This window comes from Pipra filicauda, unplaced genomic scaffold, assembly GCF_003945595.2.
Source record: "Pipra filicauda isolate LSUMZ 115617 unplaced genomic scaffold, ASM394559v2 scaffold148_size1903560_pilon, whole genome shotgun sequence".
In the NCBI taxonomy this organism is placed as follows: domain Eukaryota; kingdom Metazoa; phylum Chordata; class Aves; order Passeriformes; family Pipridae; genus Pipra; species Pipra filicauda.
In genome coordinates this window covers 831,535-855,907 of record NW_024103973.1, presented here as the reverse complement: position 1 = coordinate 855,907, position 24,373 = coordinate 831,535, and the positions used below count along the sequence as shown (strand labels likewise).

The window sequence follows — 24,373 nt, the reverse complement described above, 5'->3', positions numbered from 1 at the left end:
CAGCATTCAAAACCGAACTCATACAAAGTCAATTTTGGTGATTTAATCATTAAGTGCCATTCCTCTTTGTTAAAAGCAGCAGAATAAAGTAACATTTATTAACCTATCCCTGTTGTGAGCTTATTTATTGCAGCTCATCACTGCAGGATCTGAGACCTTTTCCACAGAATCAAGTTGCTGCAGAGAAGTGGATAGGAGACTTTAAAAGCATTTCCCCTTTTCAAGTTTCAACTCCATCTGAAATAGAATTGTGTTGACTAGGGAATGAGGAAAGGCCTGATGCACCTGCTTCCTTGGTAATGGCAGAAATATTTGACCAGAGAACTTTACAGAAGATGCTGAGCACGGCTGCACTTCAGGTTTTCCAACCTTCTTAAGTTTATAAGTAATAAGTTACATATTGAGCTGCCATCATAACCAAGAGGCTCACCTGATAGCTGCAAGGAGCTAAGCACATCAAGTTCTAGACTAGTTAAATAAAATTAGTTTATCTGAGAAACTTAGTACTTGGCAGCTGAACAGAAAAAATATCTTCACATCCATCTTAGAGGTAGATAGGAAAAGGGAATAGATAACAGGGAGGAGGACTACACACTGTCTTATAATACATGAACCATGATTCAAAAATACAAAAAGTAAGAGCTAAATTCTTCCTAATTTTAGGATCTTGATGATCTTAAAAAAATTTGCTCATCAACTACAATTACCCTCAAAACTCACTGTGATATAAGCCTTTATGCATTCTTGAGTATTTTTTTTTTTAGTCCTTCACAGGTTGTCAAATTCTTTATTTCCAGGCATTATGCTAAATTATTCTTTTAATTCCTTGAGAAATGTGAGACACTTTTATTTTGATCTTCAGTGTAAAGCAAAGTCAATACTTGTACTACATCAGAAGTGATATACACATGAATGAAGAAGCTATGAACAGGTAACCAAAATTAAAAACTAATCCACACAACAAGGCAAAAAACCTCAGTTGTGCTCTCCAGCACACACTTATTAATATCCACTGAACCACCCCGTTCATCAGCCTTCCATGGCAGGCCCTAGCTGTGCTGATCCCACTGAATTCCTCAGTAACACATCACTGTTTGCCAGTGAATCCTAGACATGGTTTATTTGCATCCTAGCAAGGCCAATTACTTGACTCCCTGCAAGCACCTTCCATGGGAAGGGTTACCAGTGTGGCACTAAAGATCTGACTGTCACCCACAAGTTACACCGAGGTAAAAGATCCCACCAGCTTTTGAAGGTCCCTGAAATCCAGACTGTGACAGCAGAGCCCTTTGGCATTCAGAACAGTCTCAAAGCAGCAGTAAACTTTATTCACATAGTTCTCAAGTCAAATGTATGTCAGATGTTGCCTAAAAACTAATAATCTGGACTTGCACATCTTGCTTCCTCAAGGAACCAGCCACCACATTTTCCAAAGGATCCAACAGTCCACCTTAATATTCAGCCCAATACACATAACATAATTAAATTCTTGATCTAGTCTCTGGGGTGTCTAACTCATCTACTGAAGCCTGCAATGATTTACAAACAGGACATACCGAATGCAGACAGGCTACTAACAGACCAGTTCTGGCAAGAGTTTTTTCCTGAAGATAAGGAGGTTGAGACTCCAGTTTCCACCTCTTCTCTGTGCTGGCAGCTGTCACCCTCAAGCATTGCCTCCAAAAGATGAAGGGTGCTATCTAAATAGATAATAAATCAATCTGATAAGCAACAATGATGAATACTAACTTGTTTCATTACTGAATTAATATGCACATTTGTGCAGCTTAACACACATCCTATCACCATGCCCAAGCTATTTCTGTCAAGTTCAAAACAGAGCAGAGGATCCACTGGTCAGAGAGACATACAGGAGAGAGACAAGCAGCCCCAACACTCACACCACCCTATTACCACTGAAGTTAATCTCAGGGTAATAAAGGAAATGGATTCAGATTTCCCGTGGCTCATCTTTCAAACACGTGTGCATGTGCATAATGCAGTAACACAACTCACACTACCAAGTTGTACAAACACTTGAGCAACTCCAGGATCAAGCTCCCAGTTAGCAACCTGACAAGATGAGATTTTATGCACTAGTTTTCAACATTCCCCCTCTCCGTTCTGCTTCTCTTCTGTAAGCTACAATGTTTAATGAACAAACCCATCTCTTCTTTCACTCAACAGCTCATCACTACAGTGATCTGTTATAAGCAATGAAATTCTTCAAACAGCTACAACTGTCTTTTTTCAAGAGGTTGGCAGGTTTTGATTTTTGAAATCAAACAATCAGGTCTCTGCACACAGGAAGGCAGCCAACAGGTCATTTAATTATTTATCTGCCAGAGGTCTTTTAGGGTGACTCTTGGAATATCTGAGCACCTCCATTTGAGAAAGTATTGATTAAGACAAAGTCATTAACAAGTGAATATGTAACTGCAGGAAGAACCTTGGCAGGTCTGTAACACACATGCAGGCACTCAAAAGAGCACTAAAGAGTATTTTAAAATACGTAAACAAATCTATTTTTTAAGTATAAGACATCTTAAAATATAAAATTTGTGGTTGGGGGGGTTTTTTGTGCCTAAAAATTGTAACATAAAACTCCTTAAAGTCAGTCTAGACTAATTGCCAAGTATTATACATTATATGATTAATCAAACTGAGTGTTCTGAAATTTTCCTATGTGTATATGATTAGGTAATGATATTTTTTTCTGTAATTAACTGAAAACAGTCTGCTCTCTATTTCCTTCAAGGTATTGATGAATTAAATCAAGGGTAGCTTCAAAGATAGATCTGAAATACAAGCTAGGATACTGTTTTTCAGTTTGAAAGATGTGGTTTCTCTCAAGCTGAAAAGCATCTTTAATGTGGCACCACTTAAAGCCAAAGCTCAGAATTGAACCAAGGAAAAGAAAAATGTTCCAAAACGGGAAAAACATCAGGCTTACATTCATGAAAGTATTTAAACACCTAATTTTTATTTACACATTAGTGGCTCAAATACACAATGGACTTAGATTTCAGAGACCATATGGGAAGGGGCTGCCAACTTCTTCCAATGAATACAACGTTTTCATAAACAGTCAAGAAAATGTTGCACTGACTTTTGTGCAACTATGCATTACATTGGGCTACCTTCTATAAATCCTAACTCATGAACATAAACTCATTTCTTAAGATATCAAGTAAGTGGTGTAACAGTGACCTTTACTGGTGACAGCATAGCTTTGACTACAGGTCACGAAAAACCAAGAGAAAACACAGGATTTCTAGAAAATGTTGTGGAAACTTGACAACAGGCCAGGTTGAGGCAGAAGAGGAGGTAATGTAAAGGAGAAGCAACTTTTCTGCCCAGATTTCCATCTGCATGAGAAAAGTGTATCAAGACATGCTCAAAACCACAAGTGCTTTGGGAAAATAGTGGCCCTGCTTCTTGCAAAAACTTTGGAGGATATTGCAAGGGTGGAAATTCAGAGTTTACTGAGGCAAAACAAATATTTAATGTGAGGTTGTCTCTATCTTTCACATCTCAAACTTAGCTTTTCTGCTTCTTTCGTGCCAAGTTCACCTCATCTGGCATATGACCTCCACCAGAAGGAACCTGCTAAACTCCCCTCCAGTCTGCCCCAGCAGCACCCACAGATGAAGGACTGGATTCTGTGCCGTGACTGTTTAAGTCACTGCAGCTCAGGTCAGAAGACAGGCCTGTTTGGAACAGAACTCTCTTCTGCTGTTCCTTCATTTTGTGCTGCAATTTCCTGGTAATCAGTGCTCTTCCCTTCTTTGTTTTAAGCCTTTCCTATTTGAAACGGGGACAGGTAGTGGGTGTGCTACACATAGGAACCATGTGGGGTACCCACCCATCAGTGGAGAGGCTTTTCATCAGGAACAAATCATAATTACTGTCATATTTTGAAAGATCCTCCCTTTCCACCCTAACAGCTTCCTTTACAGACAAGGGACATTTTTAAAATGAAGATACATCTCTGAAATTCATTAAAACTTGCCAGAGCCTTAACTGCCCATGCAGATGCTCCAGGACAAGGTGCAGGACACTGCCTGCACCCAAGTTATCTCCTGATGATTTTGCTCATGCTGTCAGTCAACCGATTTACCAGCACATCCTGCAGCCATCTATTTTAGGAAGATGTATTACTGTCTCCTGACACACAGAGGCAGCATATATAAAGGTTAGAGAAGGAGACAAAGTCACCACTGCTGGGCTCCACTGACAGCTTTCTGCTGCATCTTTAGTGGTGGCTGGGTCAGGTACTTAAATCAGTGGTTTTAAATTGTGGTCCGTGGAACACCAATTGCAGAAGGAACATTTGCTGGTTGATGTTCTGAGAAATTGGCTGGCCAAGTAGTGCTGGCTGTCCTTGTTCCCACACATGGATGTGGGATTTATTGCCAAGGCAAAGGCAAAAAGGCATCAGATATTTTCCTAATTATACTCCACATAAAGAGACACTACCGTTGTTTGAAAGAGTGTCATGATATAGCAAATGGTTAATGCCTGGAATATGGGAATTGTGAACTAATACATTCTGTCATTGGGGAAAAGATCACAATTCTTCCTCTTAAATAGTCCAAGCTTCAATTATTTGTACAGGAAAAAAAGGTACATTTCTGACATGCCTAATGGGAAGCTATCATTCTTAATTGAGTTCTGTTTGCTCCATCCTTTGAAAACCACAGGGTTTGCAGAAAGAAAACAAGTTTTTGTGACCATAAACTCCTTCCAAAAGCTGAACTGGGAAATAAAGCAAAGGTTTGAGTAGGATTCTGCTGAGCTGATGTTACACAAGGGCTCATCTGCACTGATGTGCATCAGCAGTGCTCTATTGATCACATTGATTTTACCCAGCTAAAGGTTTGACCCACAGTCTCTGAGGAAGACCTAAAGCTAAACAACAACTAACTAACACCAAACAATAACTACCAAAGCAATAACTATCTTTAAGAAAATAAGAGGGATCAAAAACAATGACCATTCAATAACAGCAGCACAGGAATAAACAATACACATGCTAACCCATACAGACAGAGCCAAACCAGAAATAGCTCAAAGTGAGAAGAAAATACAATATACTGACAAAACATCAAAACTCTGAGGGACTAGGGGAGGAAAGAAAAAAAAGTGAAGAGAAGCAAATGGCTAACACTGATCCTGAACCAACACAATTTCATCAGATACTAAAGTACAACATACATCTTCATTATGTTTCTCATTCAAACCAGGAAATCAAGACTAAGGACCACAGTCTTCAAAATCCCTTTTGATACATTTTTTAAACCTCCAAATTACTTTCCATCTATCAAACTTTCTGCCAGTATGAGCACCAACCCTCACAGTTTACAGACCCTTCTAGGGCTTTAGCCTAAGCAGCATCAGTGCCTGTGCCCACCCCTGTGCCCCATGTGGCCAAAGCTCAGGACTCATCCAAGCCAGCTCCAAGGCTCCTGGTACTTATCTTGCAACAACAGCTTTTAGCTTTGTTGTTAATTCACTACTAGTGACTAACTGTGGCCTGAGGAGTTGTTGAATATGGAGCAATTTTGAGAGTTTTTTCTTATACATACACAGGCCAGTTTACATACACCTACAGCATGGATATAATGCGATTGTGGCTCTACGCTTGCCTGTAAATTATTATCCTTGCTCCTGCTGACACACAGATGCTACAATCCATGCTGTTATCCAGGGAAAAAAAACCCACACAAACACCTCCACCCCCCCCCAAACAACCCTAAACAACCCCTCTAAGGCCCTCCCCACGCTATCTATACTCTATTCACATTTAATCTCTCCATAATACAATAGAATTCCTTACAACACATCTGTACACAGAACCATTTTCTATTAAGACAGTGCCATATATCTTTGTTCTGAGCTGAATAACTGATTGTACCCAAGTTCTATCGCATCTCTTCACTGAAAAAGGCCCATCAGTAGAATCAGCCTGTATTCTATGCTCTGTCAGCATGAAATGACACTGCCAGACACATTTGCTGACCATACAATTATATCTTCAAAAATACTGAGATGAAATGGATGATCAAAGCAGCCTAATGTTCAAACATAAGTTACTCCCTGCTGTTTCGTCTCATTTGGCTTTGGTCAAATTTTACTGTGACTGGGTTCCAGCACAACACTCTTTAATGGGTTGTAGCGGCAGAGGGGATGTCCTGGAGGGTCAGAGAGATGCCCAGCCAACCTATTCTCTTTCCAGCAGTAGCAACTGAAAGAGATGTTTAGGAAGGGCACAAAAGTGTGCTGGGTAAGGAATGTTAAAATGTGCATCTCCGGCAATTCCCTTTAGCACTTGTTCACGAGTCTCTTCTTTTAGTTAGTACTATAACTTTTTTTTGAGATACAAATACCTGCACAAAGGTATTTAAGATATAGAACTGCATAGAGCATTTAAGATACAGGGACACCAAGGTTCTATGTGGCAGCAATATAAAGTAAACATACAGATAAGCCTTTCAGAGACCTCCTAGTTTGGCCATACATCACTATCAGGGGATTATAATTATGTATAGAGCATTACTATGCTACAATAACATCCATTAGCTCATGGCTCTGCTGCCACCTGATGATTACCACTGGCACAAAGAACATTAACCAACTAAAGCCCATTGTATCAATCATCTTCACCTTAAGGGGACTCTGAGAGCAGTCTTTAACAGTCCCACAGGACAGCAAGGCTGTATATTCTGCCCATGAGCCAGATATTGAGGCATTACCATTAAGGATGGTAGGAGCTCTAAAAGTGCTGTTCCAGTCCATGGTCTCAGTGATCTGGCATTAGAGAGTTCCCAGACAGGCCTTAATATGAGCCTTTAATGAGCAAGTCACAGGTTGTTGTGTCATATCCTACTTGGGGACACTTTAGTTCACGGATCACTAAAGTGAAAGGCAGTAAAGGCAAACTCTCCAGAACTTCTATCAACCAGCCATCCATGCACAAATGCCAGCTCCTTTAACCCTTATAGAAAAATTTAAACCCTTCTCTGCTTTTGCTGTCATTTTCTGCTGGTAGAAAGAAACCTGTATTACAAATGAAGCATCCCTTCCCCCTGTCCTCCTTTAGCCACCAATGGATGACAAGACTGTAAAAATACCATTAATAACTAGCTTGTTCACTGTAATTAACACCTTTGCAGTCTCCTTTCCAGAGAGAAATTGGCACACTTAAAGACGGCTCAGCAAGGTGTTATTTACTTAAGGAAAAAGAAAACATTAAAGCTTTATGTGAAAGAAAATTATCTGTTATCTCTCATGGCTCTCGAATACATTTTACAGCAGTGACTTTCCAGCCTGCGCTTAAAAAAACCAGAAAGAACTCTTTAAAAAATCCATTAGGAACTTAAAAGTATTATCTACCACTTTGCTACACTCTCCCTAATGAAACTGCCAACAATAAATTCACAAGATTGTTTTTGAGTTGTTTATTTATTTATTTATTCATTCCTGTGTTGATGACAGAGAGGAAAAGCATCAGCCATACAGGATGTTTTTAATGTCTTGTACACAATGTGAGCCTGTGGGAGTTCACAGCTGTCCCCCCAGGTACAGACAGCCCATTTACAGGGGTGGTAAACCCAGCCTCCACTACGGGAGAGAAGGATGGCATTTGGCATGTGAACATTGCCCTGGTGGGTGGGACATGGTCCTCTACCATTGAGACAATAAGTCTCCACTGCTGTGGGGATCCTCTCCGGACCACCAGAGAGGCACTGAAGAAGCACCCCCAGGCTGGTGACACCAAGGCCCAGCTCCTGACTGCACATCAATTCTCTCCCTCTGCTGCAGTTACAGATTAGTTCTGTTTACAGACAAAGAAGGGAGAAGTCAAAGCAAGGACACTATTGAATCCATCCAACATGGCCACATCACACAGATCCCACTGGAGGATGGGCCTTGAACTCTCAATCCTCACAGCAAGTGGGAAAATATATTTCCTTATCCTAAGGGTTTCTTACTTTCATTTAACTTTTCCCTGTTGGGCCCTCACAGGGCAGACAATTGCCACCTATTGGACCCATCTCTCCTCCTCACCAGGAGGATGCTGAACCTCACAAGTTTAGTTATTCACACAACTTGCACAAGCCCAGGGATGGACACCTGTTGATCATTTCAGATCAAACAAACAGGCAGATGACAACTCCTCAAACATGAGCTTCCAAACAAGGCAAACAAAACATGAGGCCTTCCAAAATCACATACACAGCTTTCCCATGGCTTGCAGTAAAAGCATGTACATCATGGAGAGGCTACACTGGCAAACCAGGCAGCCTGGGGCAAAGTGTCTGGTTTCTTTCTTCTCTACTAGTCATCAGAATTTGAAAAGGACATTTCAGTAAATCTGTTTCTCTTGTTTTTATTTGAATTCTGTCTTTTCTGTAAAAGAAACAAGCTTTTTAAGACAGAGAGGTCTGTCTATATAAATCCAGAAGATAAACCCCCAGACACTATTATAATTTCAAATGCTGTTGTTAAAGTAGCTGTCTATAACCTTTCTGAAAAGAAAGCACCATCTTACTCTAGTTGTACCTAAGATACAGGACATTAAAATAATTTTTCCAAAATATTCAGACAAATAATGCAATTCCATACTGGTCTTGGTAATGGCATGAAAGCATAACCCCACCCCCCTTACTGCTGCACAATCACAAGTGACAGGCATTTGATCATTATTGCAACCACCTGTCAAGTATCACAATGAGTTTTCTCCCATTTCGTGAGTTAAAAGGGCTTATAAACTGCAAAACTGTGCAAAATACAAAGTGCATTAAAAAAAAATCAATATCTATTTAGATATCCTCTTAAGGAAGCTTACTTTTGATTAATTTTCTTGACTCTTGAGAAATCTGGTAACAGGAACAGAGGAAGAACACTTGTATTTATAAATTGGTTTGTCTAACAAGTTTGAAGATTTTTTTCAGCTCTCATTTTGCATATACCGGATTCTCCTCCTTTGCAGATGATCCTCTGTCATATGTTCACGTAAAAGGTATTCTTTTGAAAGCCAGAAAAAAAAAATAATCTCCTATTCAGGCAGTAGCTTTTACAGACTAACCTTTTTTGTCAAGACAGCAGAAAGGCGTTGTGTTTTTAGCCTGGCAATGACCACATTAATGTGGTTGGCAATGTATCTGTGGGAATGGTACATAGAGACATGGGATTTCTAAGGAACCTCAAGTCATCTCAAGTCCACCAAAACCAAACAAAAAACCAAACACTCAACACCCAACACAGAAAACCTTTAGCAGAAGTTCAACTTTTGCCCTGAATATTTAGAAGCACACCAAGAAGGGGATATCAAGTCCTGATCCCATCATATCCAACTCAAAGCACTACATTTCCTCTCTCTAGTGATTTCAACTCCACAGCTCAGGCCTTTGATTGTGATACCTTTACATGTTACCTTTACAGGCACGTCCTCCTCTTTTTGGAGCAGAACAGTACAAAGGCAGAAGGTTCATCTGGCCAGCAACAGGCTGAATGTTTATCATTAACTGAGGAGCTAAGTCTACTTGGTAAGCAATTCACTGGAGTTTGTATATAAATACTGATTCGGGGATATTTTTCTCCAAGTAAACATTTGCAAACAAAATTGCAGTCCATCCTCATTCTTTATCTGGAAATCACGGGATCCAAACTGACCTTGTCCTATAGTCTCATCTTACAGCTCTTTAGGGCAAGGCATATTCTGTTCTTAAAACCAAGGGGGCAGATCATCTTCATTTAAGTAATGGGTAACAGTTCATGAAATATATCACATCTTTTACTCTGGGATGATAAAGGATAATCAAGATTTTGAATGCTGTAAATTGAAAAATTCCCTAGCCAGGCAACACAGCTCAGAGACAACAGGGAGAGACAGCAGCCAATGAAACAGTATTCAAGAAATCCTTGCCAGCACAAATCTTGTGAAACTTGAAAATGTTAAAAGTTTAAAAATTATTTGTAACACATCCCTGCATGAATTCTTGTTTTTCAGACCTGGAACAGAATGAATGCTGACCTATATTAGGCTGGTACTTGGTGTTAGTGTATCCGTATTGCATGCATCCTGTTTGATTTTGTCTATACATATTGGAGAGGCAGGAATAATTTTCAGTTCTTAGGACACATTTGCGATTTGAGAACTAAGCCCACTAGAGACAAATTAGGTATTTTCCCCCTTCCCAGTTTGGTGCTTTTTAAAAAAACGAGTCATTAATCTAGTGCACAGAACCAGCTGAAGGATGGTCCAGGTAATTCTACTGTGGCAAGTATTGACAGTGGTTAATGCTTAAACAATACACTTTGCTTTAGTCAGAAGAGACAAATGGTTCATAGCCTATGAATTCTTCCAGGTGCTCACTCACTCCTGAATTTTCCTACACACTGTCAGTGTAATACCTTGTCTCTTTCTCCCTCAGATATTTGTCAGTGCACAAATGTATTTCTACCCTAGATAATCATGGCAGACAGGGACAACATATTGATATACAGCACTACTTTACACCAAGGTATGAATATTACATTAGCTGAGTTATCACTATAAGTTCTGACCTTCAACTACCCAATTTTAAATTCATTCATTTTCAAACTATTAAACTCTTCTCTGTCACATCACAGAAATCGACACTATGATGGTTTTTCTGACAATGTTTCAGTCAAAACAAAGTATGATGTATTAGTAGAATTTGTAAAAACGTGTTTGTGCTATTAAAAATTTGGAAGGACTCTGTAGCCTGTGGTCACAGATTGACTCTGAGTAGTCAAGAAAAGAGAAGTGTCACGTGAGTGATCAGTTCCAGTTCTTCTGATCCCTGATTGTGGATCAGAAAGCTTAGCTGTTCTGTCAAAGACAGAAATCTGGGTTCCATTTACTGCTCCTCACTGAAAAATCTCTAATGTGTGGATATTTCTGCTCTCAGGAGTGAGTCCCAAACAACAGAACAAACTAGATTATGAAGAGAGCAAAGAGAAAAGGTTAAATGAAACTTTTTCCCAACACATTACTGGCAAATTAAGGGAGGATCAGGGAGCTGAGAAAAGCCTTCTCCCTCAATTTTCTGCCCTCAAATATTCTAGCAAGTTCCCAAAACTGGTCATGTGTCTCCACGTATTCACTTCTCACCTAGGACAAATTAAAAGGCAGAGAAGTTATTTCTTACAGAAACTGATCCACTCTTCTGGCATTTAGCTAGAAGAGGGTATCTAACCTTTCTGAACTACAACAAATGAATTTAAAGTGAAAAAGCCAAACCAACATCAAAGCTCCCCCAGAGCAACACCAACTGCTTGGGAAGCATTCAGTTCCACTGTCTGCAATGTAAGAGTTAAAGGGGAAAGGAGCAGCAGCATCACCACTTAATACAAGGGGATCTGACAATACAGCACTTAAATACAGCTACACACCCCCTTGGCCTTCTGAGCCCTCCTACCTGTGCAGGCCACTGAAGGTAATTGTATAATAACAGCAGGCTGTCACAGCACTATGGAGACATCCCTAACAGGCCAAGCAGGAGGTCTGCATGAACATTTACATGCCACTTAGAGACACTTTTTTGCCAGGCTTTCAAAACATGATTAATACAGCCACCACCTACATCTGTCAAGAGTGTAAACAGTGAAACCCCTAGTAAAAAAAAAAATAAGAAAACATTGTATGCTATTGGATTGAACTGGAACACGTGGCATAAAATGCTCTGATGAGCATCAGAACAGTACTGACAGATTCACAGAAAATTTTTGCTTCTGTTTCACTTCCAGAAACAAAAGGACTCAAAGATGCAAACTACAGGGAACAAGACAACTGCTTTCAGCAGCTTCTACTAAGGGCCGTAGATCTGATGACCATTTCCCTCAATTCAACAAACAGTGCCTGAAAAGACAGAAATATCTCCACATGGGAACAGAAGCCATTATTTTATCAAATCGATTGCTGCTGAAACCTTTGAGCTCTAAACAAGCCTTAGCTAAAGTCCTATTGGCATTTAGGTTAACAATTATCTTTTTACAAGTTCTGAAGACGTGCTGAGAGTAACAGCACCCCCTGGGTAACAGAGACCTAATTGATGCCAGAAAGACAGGGGATGGGATTCTGGGATGCTACTATTAAAAACAAATCAGTCAATCAGTCTAACTTTGTTCTGAATGACAACCTAAGAAAGGAGATTTCCAGCATTGCCTTGCAAGGAAGGTACCTCATGTGACAGCAATGGGAAATCTTGAAATCCTAGACAGCCCAGTGAAGAAGGGAACCAAAACCAATGAAAACATCAGTCAATTATAAGTATAAAAATAGAGAACGTGAACTCAAGGAAGGGATTTCCCTTTAAGAATTCAGGCTCTAGGCACAACAGAGCTCTAGTTTGTCACGTTTACGTGGGTAGTCATTTTAATCAAGCTTTTAGCATATATTTTGCATGTCTGTGTTAGAAATATGAATTTTTCCTAACTGCTTCCTGAAAAGCCCTTTTAATTGAGACACTGCCTCCTCTGCAATGTCTTCTTTCAAGAGCCACTGCCCTAGAATTACAGGAATCTAGGCTAAAAAATACTCTTCTACTTAATGTCTCTCCATAAACAGAGGAATTTCATCTCAACTGAGTAAACAGCAATTCTTGAACTTCAGTGTATGACAATATAAATTTCTTGCTCAGCTGAAGATTTATCAGCTCTTAAAACCACAGAACTGTCTTCCTCAATCTACTCCCTTTTTTTCAGCATCTTCCTCAGACAACACAGCTTCTTCCAATTTTTACAACCTTTTTCTGAGGGGTCTTAATTTATGCCAAGGAAAACACTGTCTGTTAAATGGCACCATTAGACTCACATGATTTCTTGTGGTGCGCGTGAAGTTTTTGGTCTCCTGCATACTAAATGATCCTTACAGTGTGAAAGAAATTGGTATAAACAGCTGCTTTATTTTGTGCTCTGATAACTGAGGAAAAACGACCCTCAATGAAGAAGTCATCCTTCGCCTGGGGGAAAGTAAATGGGCAAATAAGTACACGAATAAAATTAGCAGATCGGGCACTGATTTCTTCACCAAGGTGCATGTGGGCTGGAGCAGATGTTTTCACAAGCAGAGCTCTGCCTTTTCTCATGGATTAATGCAAGATAAGGCTCTTCATCTGCCTTATTTCAGTGCCCACAAATACTCTGTAGATCAAGAAAGAGGCAGCAGGATGAGGAAACACAGATTCAGATTTCTTTTGGTTTCTGTATTCAGGATGTAGGACGTGTTGACAGCAAGACCAAAACTTCCATCCAGCCACAAAGTCACAGAAAATGGGGTAACAGCCAAGTATCAACCATCAACAGCCTGGTGATGATGTCTGTTTGCAGCTTGATACATAGATTCATAAAGACCTGCAAGAAGTTTTCAGGGTTTAAATAAAAATATGTGGGGAATCGCTTCCATGCCTCACTACACTATACATTCAGTGCTAGTGAGCAAACTGGGAAAGGAGAAAAATGGGAGCACAGAGGAAGGAACAATATGAAGTCAAACCTTTACTTTCTTAGGAGACCAAAGGTGACAGACAAGGGAGAAAAAGTAGTGTTCTCTTTTCACCTCTTCTGAGCAAAGGGGAACACAAGAAATTAGGAGGACAGACCCAAACTTACCTGAGGACACATAAGAAACATAAAAAAATAGGGGGATAGACACAAACATATCTGCAATACTCTGCTGCCAAGGAAGAATGTTTCTCATAAACATCTAAACCCTTTTTTTTTTTTGGCATGCCTTGGGTCTGATCCAAAAGCCTGACACAGCCACTAGAAATGGTTATTGGATTAAATTCTTAGACAGCACAGAAAATAGCAGGCTAAAGAATCTTAGCAGACTTTCCAAGAGTATTCATTCATCTCTGGCTTGGGAAAAGCTTGTGAAGTGTCAGACTGAAGGAGAATTTTGCCAGGAAAAGCTGGGTTTGAACCACAAGAGCAGCTGCCTGTAACAGCATTGCCCAGAGAGGTATCAAACAGGTGCTAGAACGAAAAAAATGACAAGTAAGCAAAACACTGAAATTGCCTAGTGCCCTGTAAGTAAGTTTCTTCATCATGTGTAACAAAGCAACAACTCAGAGGAACTTCTGAAAGACATAAATGTCAATCCAGCACCCTGCTCAGGCTGACCTTTACAAAAGAGTTTTTCATTTTCACATTTTCCTATTTCTACAGGAACAGAGAACTCCTTTGAAAACCTCCTCCTGGAGACTGCTGGACAAGCGCAAGTCCTGGGAAAAGAATAAAATGGCCCAATAATCCCAGCAGTCGTGAATTACCAAATCTGCCCTATTACTTGCAAGCTCTGCTAGTGGTTTGGGCAGGGGGAAATGAAGCCTCTCCCTCCTTGTCCACCCCTGCAGCCATCCCAGTCTCCAGATCCGCTGGGTATCTCGGCACAGCCGAGCAGTTACACCCCAGGAAGAATCTGCTCCAGCGAGTCCTGTTTCTCCACAATTGGTTGCAAAGGGGGAAACAACGGCAGCTTTCAAAATTCCCATGGCAACAGCTCCTTCTCCCTACAAACTCTGACTCCACTGGCAGCCTGAACACTGCACAAAGCAGCAGCACACAGAGGCAATTCGCAGCCTGCAGTCAGGTACCATTACTTCTATTTAATAAAAAATTCACAAGCACAAACCGCTGACCATGGCTGGAGATGTAACCTTGAACTCAGGCACCTAATCCTTGCTCCAGTATGGATCCTTCTGTGTTCCTATCTTTGCAATAATGGGCTTATCTAAAACGCTGGAAATTAGGTTTTTAAGGTCAGTAGGAGACCTTTAAAAGCCCTCCAAATAGAACTGAGGTCGTGACTACTTGTGGTCGTTGACATTACAGCAATTTTTGTAAGTACAGGGATATTAATCCCAGGAGCCTGACAATTTCAATTTCAGTAATGACATTCTGCGCACCTAAAACTTTTAGTGAAGTTTAATATTCTTCACTCCATGTACTGATCTGTTTTGTACTGTTCTTAAGTGTTGTTAAATGGTTCTTTCATTTCACTGTGGAGCTGGCTGACCACACTTCAGCTGTGCATGGAGTGAACTGTATATTGCAGCATCATTACTCTCAGGGGATCATAGGTAGTTTGAAAATGCTGTGATTTGATTTTGGTTTCTTTTTTTTCTTTAAAGCAACTACATTTTGTAAAAGCAGCCAATTATTTCTCATCCTGGAATGAATACAATAAAAAAATTAATTATGCCATGCTGTGATTAATTGAATTTTAATATGGAAAAGGTCTACTGTAAAAACACCTACTGTATTGGTAACTATGTTACTTGGGTTGAATCAGTAATATTTAAAGAAGCCTGAAGAAGATTACAACAGTATTGGTTCTTCTTTATTTCACGCACAGTTGGACATCAGTGCCCTGACATTATTAAGAGTATATATGCAGTGTAATTCTCATGAACACTTTTACAGAATTATTGATATGAATTAAATTTCATGATGGCTTAAGTGACTGCAAAATTTGAGCTCTGGAATTTATTCCACGCAAGCAGGATTTGAACCAAAATCTGTAGAATTTTTTCCAAATTTAAATGCTTCTGATCCATAGCAAGGAACATCTCCTCTGAGACGTGTATTTGGCTGAAAAAAAAGGTGTCCTCAGCACAGTTAACAGCATCAGCACGGGCATCTAATCTTTGTATCATGCTAAATATTTTCTTCTTTGAAGTGATAAAAATCCAGCTGTCAAGCATTGCTTGATCTGACCCGACGCCTGGGGAACGCTAATCAAAAGGAAGCCTTATAGGTTCCCCCTACTTAAATCCACCCACCCGAATAAGCACAACTTAGAATTTTTATGAGGTAAAAGAGACTCTGCTGTCACAGCCCGGTGTTAATTGGCACAAAGGTTTGAGAATACCTTCGTTTTACTGAACTGCTTTGATTTCAAGACTTCTGAGCTGAATTTTCCTGCCTCTTTATAATCCTGTCTTAACTATCACTGAGTTTGAAGTGAGAAAGGAGCTTAGACAGATCTATATCGGTGTTCATTCATGCCAGACTGTTGCATTTTCATCTGAAACACAGTCTGAAAAAAATTCCAATTGAGGGCAGGAGTAGCAGGGGGAGCAAAAGGGAATGCTAATCCCTTGTCCGGCTCTTGCGGGAGCAACAGGTGATTAGTCATTGGCCACTATGTCAGCAGCCTCTTATTTTCTTCTCTGACTGAAAAAAAAAAAAAATCCCCCAAAATCATTCTCATCCCTTTGCCCTCCATCTCTGGGTACCTGAGCCCTCTGCAGGACTATCTCCCAAGACACTTCCCAACTGCTGTGTGAAGTAGGAAGGTTCAAAATTCAGCAGTGAAATAAAGCAAAGACAATAAAAGAAGATGCAGCTTCGGTTTACTTCCATCCCCCGCTTATGCTCCATGTCAGAGTACTTAAAAAAACCTGGATGTCCTCTGTTTTGATCAGGTGAAAACATTATCATCAAGGTATAGAATACAACTCACCGTGGGGCTCCACCTCCACTGAAAAACAAAACCCAAGATGCAGAAACAGGGGTAGATGCTCCAGGCAGGTGTGTGCTTCTGTCTGACAGCAACTGGCTCCAGAAGAAGTGATGAAACCCCAAATTAACATCACACTACAATATGGACATGAGGAAATGTTTTGCAGATTACCTGGAAAACTGCTGGTGATGGACAGAGAAGCACATTTCACGTGTAGCACTCAGTTTCAAGAGTTATCTTGGGGTTTGTGTTTACATTTTCAGTCACACATAGACATTTTACATTATAAAATTCCCTTTGCAATTAAAAACAAGCTAATGCCACTTCACTAGATCCTCACAGCTATCAATGCAAGCTTCAAACCATCTCTAGGATTAAAAATAGAATTTGTAATTTTCATAAAATTACTTCCAGTGGGATTTCATTATTATTTTTTTAACTTGATGTATCTGATGAAAGGAGTTTAGGGGTCACACTTCATACCATTTATCATCTAGCTTTCAGTTAGTTTCAATTTGTTTTTATTTATGCACTGAAAAGGATAGATTTTCTTCCTTTTTATTTTCATAAACTGCCTTTACTAACAAAAACATAAGATCCTAATTCTGCCAGTCTTGCTTATCAAGAGCCAAGTGTAATAAAATGGCTGTTTGACAAAGATTTTAACAAGGTACCCAAACACAGTCATTTTCATAATCTTACACTCCACTAATACCCTTTCTCCCAATATTTTCTCAAAAACTTATTTAAGCCAAAAAGCCTTGCAAAGATCACCCACATTCTACAACACACAGTACACAAACTCTAATCTTATTTTACATTTTTCTTTGTAAGTATTCATGCAGCTTGCAGTGTCTAGTAAATATTACGTCTTGTCACAGATAACCAGCCATTCAACTAATTGGAGATTTCTATTAAGATTTCTCCTAAATTCTCCCTTCCAGTAGCATTTTTTCATCCTACTTCATCTCCCTGAAAATGAAGTCCTACATTTTCTCTGTATTATCAGTTTCTGTAGCAGATATTGGTATCATTTTGAATTAAACAAGCAAAAAAGCTTTAAGTCTGCAGAATTTATTTATACTGTAAGGTCTTGAAAATGCCTTCTTAAGCCATTGAAGACAAAACTCTCAATCTTTTTTAATGCTGAAGAATACATATTCCTCTTTTCCATCAATTTGTTTTGCTTTAAGATCCATATTCAGTAAAAAAAAACAAACAATAGGGATGACTGAATATTAGGAGAGGAACTGACTACCAAAGAAGAAACTTCATTTAAATTAATTGATAATGCATTTCCTGTATTAAAAAAAAAAATCACTATTTAGTTCTTTATCAGAGCATTAAACCCAGAAAACCTCATTTCACATTCATACAGCTTTGCTCATGAGTCACCTGTACACCAAGAAATGAGATCAGGTGAGCACAAACCTAAACAAACACGCATCCACTGCCCGTCTATCCAGTGACTTCCATCCGCCCCAGCAATGTTACATTATACCTGTGTCAATTCTATCAACACTAATTAATCTAACAGTAACCTTCTCCTCAATCCACCCTTCACCATTTTAAAGGTAACCATTATCTCATAAATCAAAACCCTTGTCTGATTGTCCTGGAGGTCCGTATGTAATAAAATTCCACTTATAGAAGCTGCCTGTGGGAGGTGCTTTTTCCTTTATCCATCCTTTTTGTAAGAGAAGATGGACCCAGTTTCTGACAGTTCAATCTGAGTGCTGTTTAAGTCTACAGTCTAACAGTTTCATACGAACCATGGGGAGTTTCAACTCAGGATTTTGGGTTTTTGCCCATCTCCACGAAGAGGAGGCAGTGAAATACTCCTACAGCACATCTTGACACGGTCCCGCAGCCCAGCCTACCGTAAAACAATCTCTATCAGCATACAGTGGCAGATTGCACAGGTTTAAATCACACCAGGAAGCAGTCAGGACAGGTGGTTGCAAAAATATAGGCTTCCAGGGAGCCAAAACCTGACTTTTTGGAACTGGTTTATTTTAAGAAGTAAGCTTTTCCTGTCAGCCTCCAGGCACACAGCTCACTTGAGAAACACCTCTCAGAGGCACTGGCTGGCAGGACATAGTCAGATTCTTTCCAGCACTTTAGGTTTATAACCATACAGGAACGGCATTTACAGTTTGCTTGATTAAAAATAATTTCCCCTTCATTTCGTGAGACAACGTCTGTGCATCAAGATAATGGGATCTAGCGTCTAAAAGGAGTCAGCAATAGATCCTCTTGTGAAAGCGAGTCCTGGGGAGAAAGGGCCCAATTATTCAAAAAAGGTCTTTGCAGTAGAAAGAGAACAGTGTAACTGGCTGGAGATCTCTGCCTTGCTATGGATGCTCAAGGAAGAAAGACGTGTAGCGACAAGGAAAATGAGGATTGATGGGAACAGCGAGACCCAAGTCTGTCACCTCCAGCTTCAGCTACACTGAGCTCGGCTGAAGGGACACAGAAAGCAGAACTGCCACGATGGGAAGCAGAGGTGATCTCAGCTGATGCTGCTAAGCACCCTCATCTCAAAAGACACCAGTGAGACACATGTAAAGTCTGATCTGTCTTTACCAGATATGAAACCTCTGAGTAGGGCAAGGGCCTTCTGATGGGGCTATGCAGGTGACACTCAGACTGTACACTGTACGGAGAAAGGATTCCCACACACTGGTTTTCTTCTTCCAGACTTGGCAAAAAATGCTTCTTTTAACAAGTGCAAGTGTCTGAATGGGTGCTCCCTGCTCCACACCACCCCTGCTCTCCCAGTATGGGTAAGTTTTGCCAGCAGCACATTATCACAGTATTTATTCATGCAAACACTCCACTGCCAAGGGGTCACAGAGGTCAAAATCCCACAGAAATAATGCAAGGCTGTGCCCATACTTGGCCATTGGCATGAGGGCGTGTATTTGCTTTCCCCAGACAAGCCAGAGGATGTTGATAAGGGTACAAGGCTTTTCCAGGGACAATAGAAGATTGTTGGTTTTATTTTTTAAAGGCCTGAACTATACAAAACCTCGAGTGATTTAACAAACAGCAGGTTTCTAGAGCCAAGCAGTGCCCAAAAAATGTGTTTAGATAAAGGTATTGAAGTTCAGTGATTTGCAAAATATGGATAGATTGTTTAACCTGCACTTCTACAACCGAGCTACAAAGTATTTTGGAGTTTAAAATCGAAAACACAAAAAAATCAACAAACACATCCCAAAGCTATTGAAACGTCTTATAAAAAAAAGCTACGAGAATTGTGAATGCTACAGCATCCTGGCCTTGTCTGCAGAAACACCCCAACTCTTCCACTTGCACAGACCCAACACTAACAGGCAGGTAGCATCCCCCTGCACTGCAGGGATAACCTGCTCCAGCCACCCAGAGCCTCCCCACTCAGAAAATACACAACACACCTGCTGCCTTGGGTGGGTCAGACCAGTGAGCTACACCAGACAGCGGGGGCTGTGTCTTGAAAGGGATGAAGTGCACCTACAACCCCTGGTTTTGATTCTAGTCTCTTCTTCCTCAGTTTTCTGGATGGCCCAGGGCAGATAATGGCTTTCTTTTCTCCCTTGTAATCGTGGGTGATTAATAACCTCTGGCTTTACAGAAGTGCTACAAGTAAGGACATCTTAGACATTCCCTCAGTGAAGACAAAGTCAAATATAACAAGCCACTGTGAGCTCAGTATGGTTTTTCTAGCCCAGATCCTACATGAAGATTTGATGGTAAGAAACAAGTATTTTTCTTGTGAAAAAGCACTCTGGAAATGGAAGTAATGGATGCATTAAGGATCTTTAAAACAGCATTATTGCTGTGTTCTGGGTTAATCAGGCCCATACAATTTGGTACAAAATTAATCATCTAAGACTGTAGTAATAAAGTCTCACTTGGAGGCGGCATCTCTGCTTGGTATGGGCCCAGGAATGCACACTATGTCAGATTGCTGAAAAACCATGGGGAAGAAAGAGAAATAGTCATCTTCCCTACCCAAGTGCCTCAGGCGTTCTCTCCATCACACCAAACAAGGAGGCACAACATCTCCCATCAAAACTTTGCTGGATTTACTGCAGGTACAAGACATTCTTCTGTGCTCTTTCAGTCATGAGGCAACTAAGAGTTTCATTACAATAATATAGCAAATTCTTGCCACAATTAGCTTTATTTGCTCTTAATTCTTGTTCCCAAAAGGCACACTAGATACCAAAATACATGACTGGTCTAAAATAAAAGATTAACATTTACTGACTGAATAATTTTCTCACTGACAGTGAAACAAATGCAAGCTACATGAAGTTAAACAATAATGACTCTTCTGTAAAACTTCTAATAAATAAATATTGGTGCTGTTAATTGCTCTTAATTCCAGTTTAGTTTTAAGCTGTGGTATGGGCAGTTGTAGTATTTTCACCACAAATGCATCACACTCAGACATGCTCTGTTTCCTGTTAATGTCGTCTCTGGCAGAGCTGGGGGCACACACAGACTGGAGGCATCTGTTCCACACTGAACAGGGCACTGCTCCTCCGATCAGGCAGCCAGTGCGCAGGGGGGCTGCTGAGACAGAAAAAACACATTTCAGTCTCATGGTGCCTCTTATCCCCTTTCAGCTCTACTGAGGATGCTGGAACGCCCTTGCCTTTGCCTGTCGCAAACGTCAGGAACACAAGGCTGCTCTCAGATTTTCATACCGGTAACAAAATGTTTGGAAGCAGAGGAGAGACTACTGATGCCTTTTTCCTTTCTTCTTCTCATCATGAGCAGGACTAGACACAGCCTAGTCCCAGCTCTACACAGTAATTTAAAATCAATATAATCACAGTGAGCTTTGTCACCTCTGCTTCAGCTGAGTAGGTTTTTCATTCGGGTCCCTTGCCATTTTTCTCCCCGAAAATAAGTTCTTCAGTTTCTAGTCTGCCTTGAAATGAAATAAAGCCATTCTTGGCTTCAACACAGCACGTGAGCAGTCTCGAGACATGCAAGACACAGAGCAAACTTCCATCATCTGCACATCGCTACAAACACAATGATTTCTATTAAATATTTAGGACTCAAATATTTATATCCAGTCAATTACATTGAGCATTACTTATCCTCCAGGGAATTCTTGCTCTCCCTCAGTGCAGAAGAGAGGACCGAAGTGCATTTCCTATACTTACTAACAACACAGTAACACCTAAGGCTGTCAAGAAATCCTTCCCATTAGATACAAAGACCTTGGAAGCAAACATACAAACCCAGTACAAAAAAAAAAATAGAAAGATCTTGCTGTGAGCCAACATAAACAAATGTTCATCTCTGCCCCAAGAAGCTTACAGTGTTCCTAGCTCCAGGAGATAGGAAAATGAGCAGGATGGAGGGGGGGGGTGGGCACAAAAGAAAAGGTGAACTACGTAGGAGACCTTTTCCACAGCTGTACCTTCACTGGAATAGAGGCAATTGGCAGGTCTGCCAGGCTACAGAGTAATGCCCCAGAAAAGGAACAGTCATTAGTACCAGAAGATCCCACCACCAGACCATTGCTGTAGGTCCTAGTGGGAGGATTTACAGCTAGAATTTTGTACTGAGGAAATCACCAGCTAGGCTTTGTTAATCGTGTTATCATGCTCCGTAATTCATACATCTTTCCTACAGCAAAACCTTTTTATTACAGAATTTCAAAAACCAATACTTGAATTTTAAACTTTAATATGAACTTACATTTTAAAACATTAAATTATCCAGCGAAGCGGACGTGAATGTGAAAAAAGGCCATTTCCTCCATCATTTCATTAAATTTGAAAGTACTTATTTATTTTAATAAGTTGAGATGTCCATATGCCAGGAAATTAACATCAAAGAATGTTAAATATGCCCAGTATCACTTAAAAGCCTATGGAGCATTATGCATTTTCAAAAATAGCATAACTCAGCAAAACTACTTTCCCAGCAGTTACTTTTTATTACAGTTTCCAACAGTACTTTGGGGACAAAAGCTGAAAATGTTTACCCTACTCTGCACTCCCATTTACACCGAAATCATAAGATGCAAGACTGAATGATGTTTGCAACACCACAACACCTTCCCTAATTTAAGGTCTTCTGCTAATGCCAAACAGATGGTTGTTCACCACGCTCTCCTCCCAGGGTTTCTGTGCAGACCTCCTTCATTGGCACTTACGATCAAGACTGTGGATGGCCTCAAATGGAAAGGTTGGACTTGGACTGTTTCCTATGAACAGTTATACTTCACTTAGCACAACAGGACAGAACTGTGACTAATATTTTGATCACTTGAACCACCCAGACATTCTCCAGCCTTAAGAACCCATCTGCTGAAATTGCAGGGAGCAGAACTTAACTGGCACATACTCTGAAAAGCTACCCGTGAGAGCTTGCCATCTTGAGTAAGGGCCCACAATGGATTAGCCTACTTTCCTAAGGAAACAGGCTTATGCATTTGAGCTTTCTAATGCACCTGGGCTACCAGCTCCTCTTCCCTTCCCTGCTACTTTCAAACGTGCTGGCTAACTCTGACCAAGTCTGAGAGAAGTGGGTGACCCTACAGAGCCACCGGTTTTGTGATGCACAAGCAACAACACATGGAACAGTGGCAGGGAGCACAACTGGAGGCCATGAAATGACCTCAAGGCTTCTTAGGCACTGGAGACTTTTTACAGGAACACGAAGCACTTAGCTGTTCATAGAGCTGCACCATTCTGGTGTTTTGACAGCAGAGAAAGGGAAGATCTCAGTACCTTCTCCAGCTCATAGTCTTCACCTCATTACACCCTGCTCCAACTATTGCTGCATTTATCACTGAGCAACCTCTCAGATGACTTGCACAAATTTAAGGTAGAGGTAACTTTACTGTGTTTGCACTGAGAGTAATTAAGTCCTGCAGACATCTGGGGAGCCCTTGTGCAATATAAACAGTAACTGAACTACATACACCGAGCCCTTCTTTAGAAAAGTCACATCCAATTCTCTGCAAACTTATCTTCACAAATCCCCTTCCTCAGAGATCAGCATATGTTAATAGTGTATCATGCAGATAAGTGTCTCAATTTCAAGTCTCTAGCAACAGAAACATAAATTAAAAACATGATCTGAAGTGCCACAGAAGCTTCCAAGTTGGAATCTATCTGAAAGTTCACGTCACCTCTGGTTAGGAGCAGACTAGCATCTGGCATGTAAAATGGCTTTTCATACCCCAAGGGGCCAGAAAGCTCCGGCAGCAGCCTGAGCTCAGCAGCCTGAGACACACCACCACACCTCAGGAGCAAAATACAGCATGTAAAACTGAACATGAAGTGATCCAAACTCTCCATGACTTCACTGCTGCGTTACCTCAGGGTAAATCTTATTTCTGTACTTGGGAAATACAATCACACAAACACAAAGCAAATCACATAACATTCAATTCTTCATTCTGAGCACATCCACTTAGCAATTTGTTCATACAGGAGCTTGACACGTGGGATGGATCCCAGTGCTCAAGGATCAGATGATGTGAAATACAGCAAAGGAGCCCTGGGAGGTTCCAGCCCACCACAGCACAAAAGCAAATGTTCAACATTTAAGGGGCCTTTGTCACTTCAGCTCTAGCTGTGAGTGTATTATGGGGAGTTGGGAAGGACATATTTGTTTCACTATTCCATTAAGGAAAGCAACAGAAATGATGGTCCACATGCCAATACTCATCATCTTCAGGCATTCAATTGTGTGGACATTTCCTCTTTTGTTCGTTTCTGAGGAAATTTATACACCAAGACGGTTGAGAAAAATCTCGTAAGAGAGTGAGAAATAAAGAACCCCATGTGGAACAGCTCCTCCTGAGCTTTCTGGCAGCTGGACAACTTAGATGTTGGCCTGAATGCTTTAATTTAT

At 40.5% G+C, this 24,373-nt stretch overlaps 1 protein-coding gene across 1 annotated transcript in view; it reads right to left on the bottom strand.

Annotated features, from left to right (window-relative positions):
• The window catches only part of PTPRG (protein tyrosine phosphatase receptor type G), a 399,599-nt gene that overhangs the window by 276,594 nt on the left and 98,632 nt on the right, over positions 1–24,373 (bottom strand). The gene's annotated exons all lie outside the window — the stretch shown is intronic.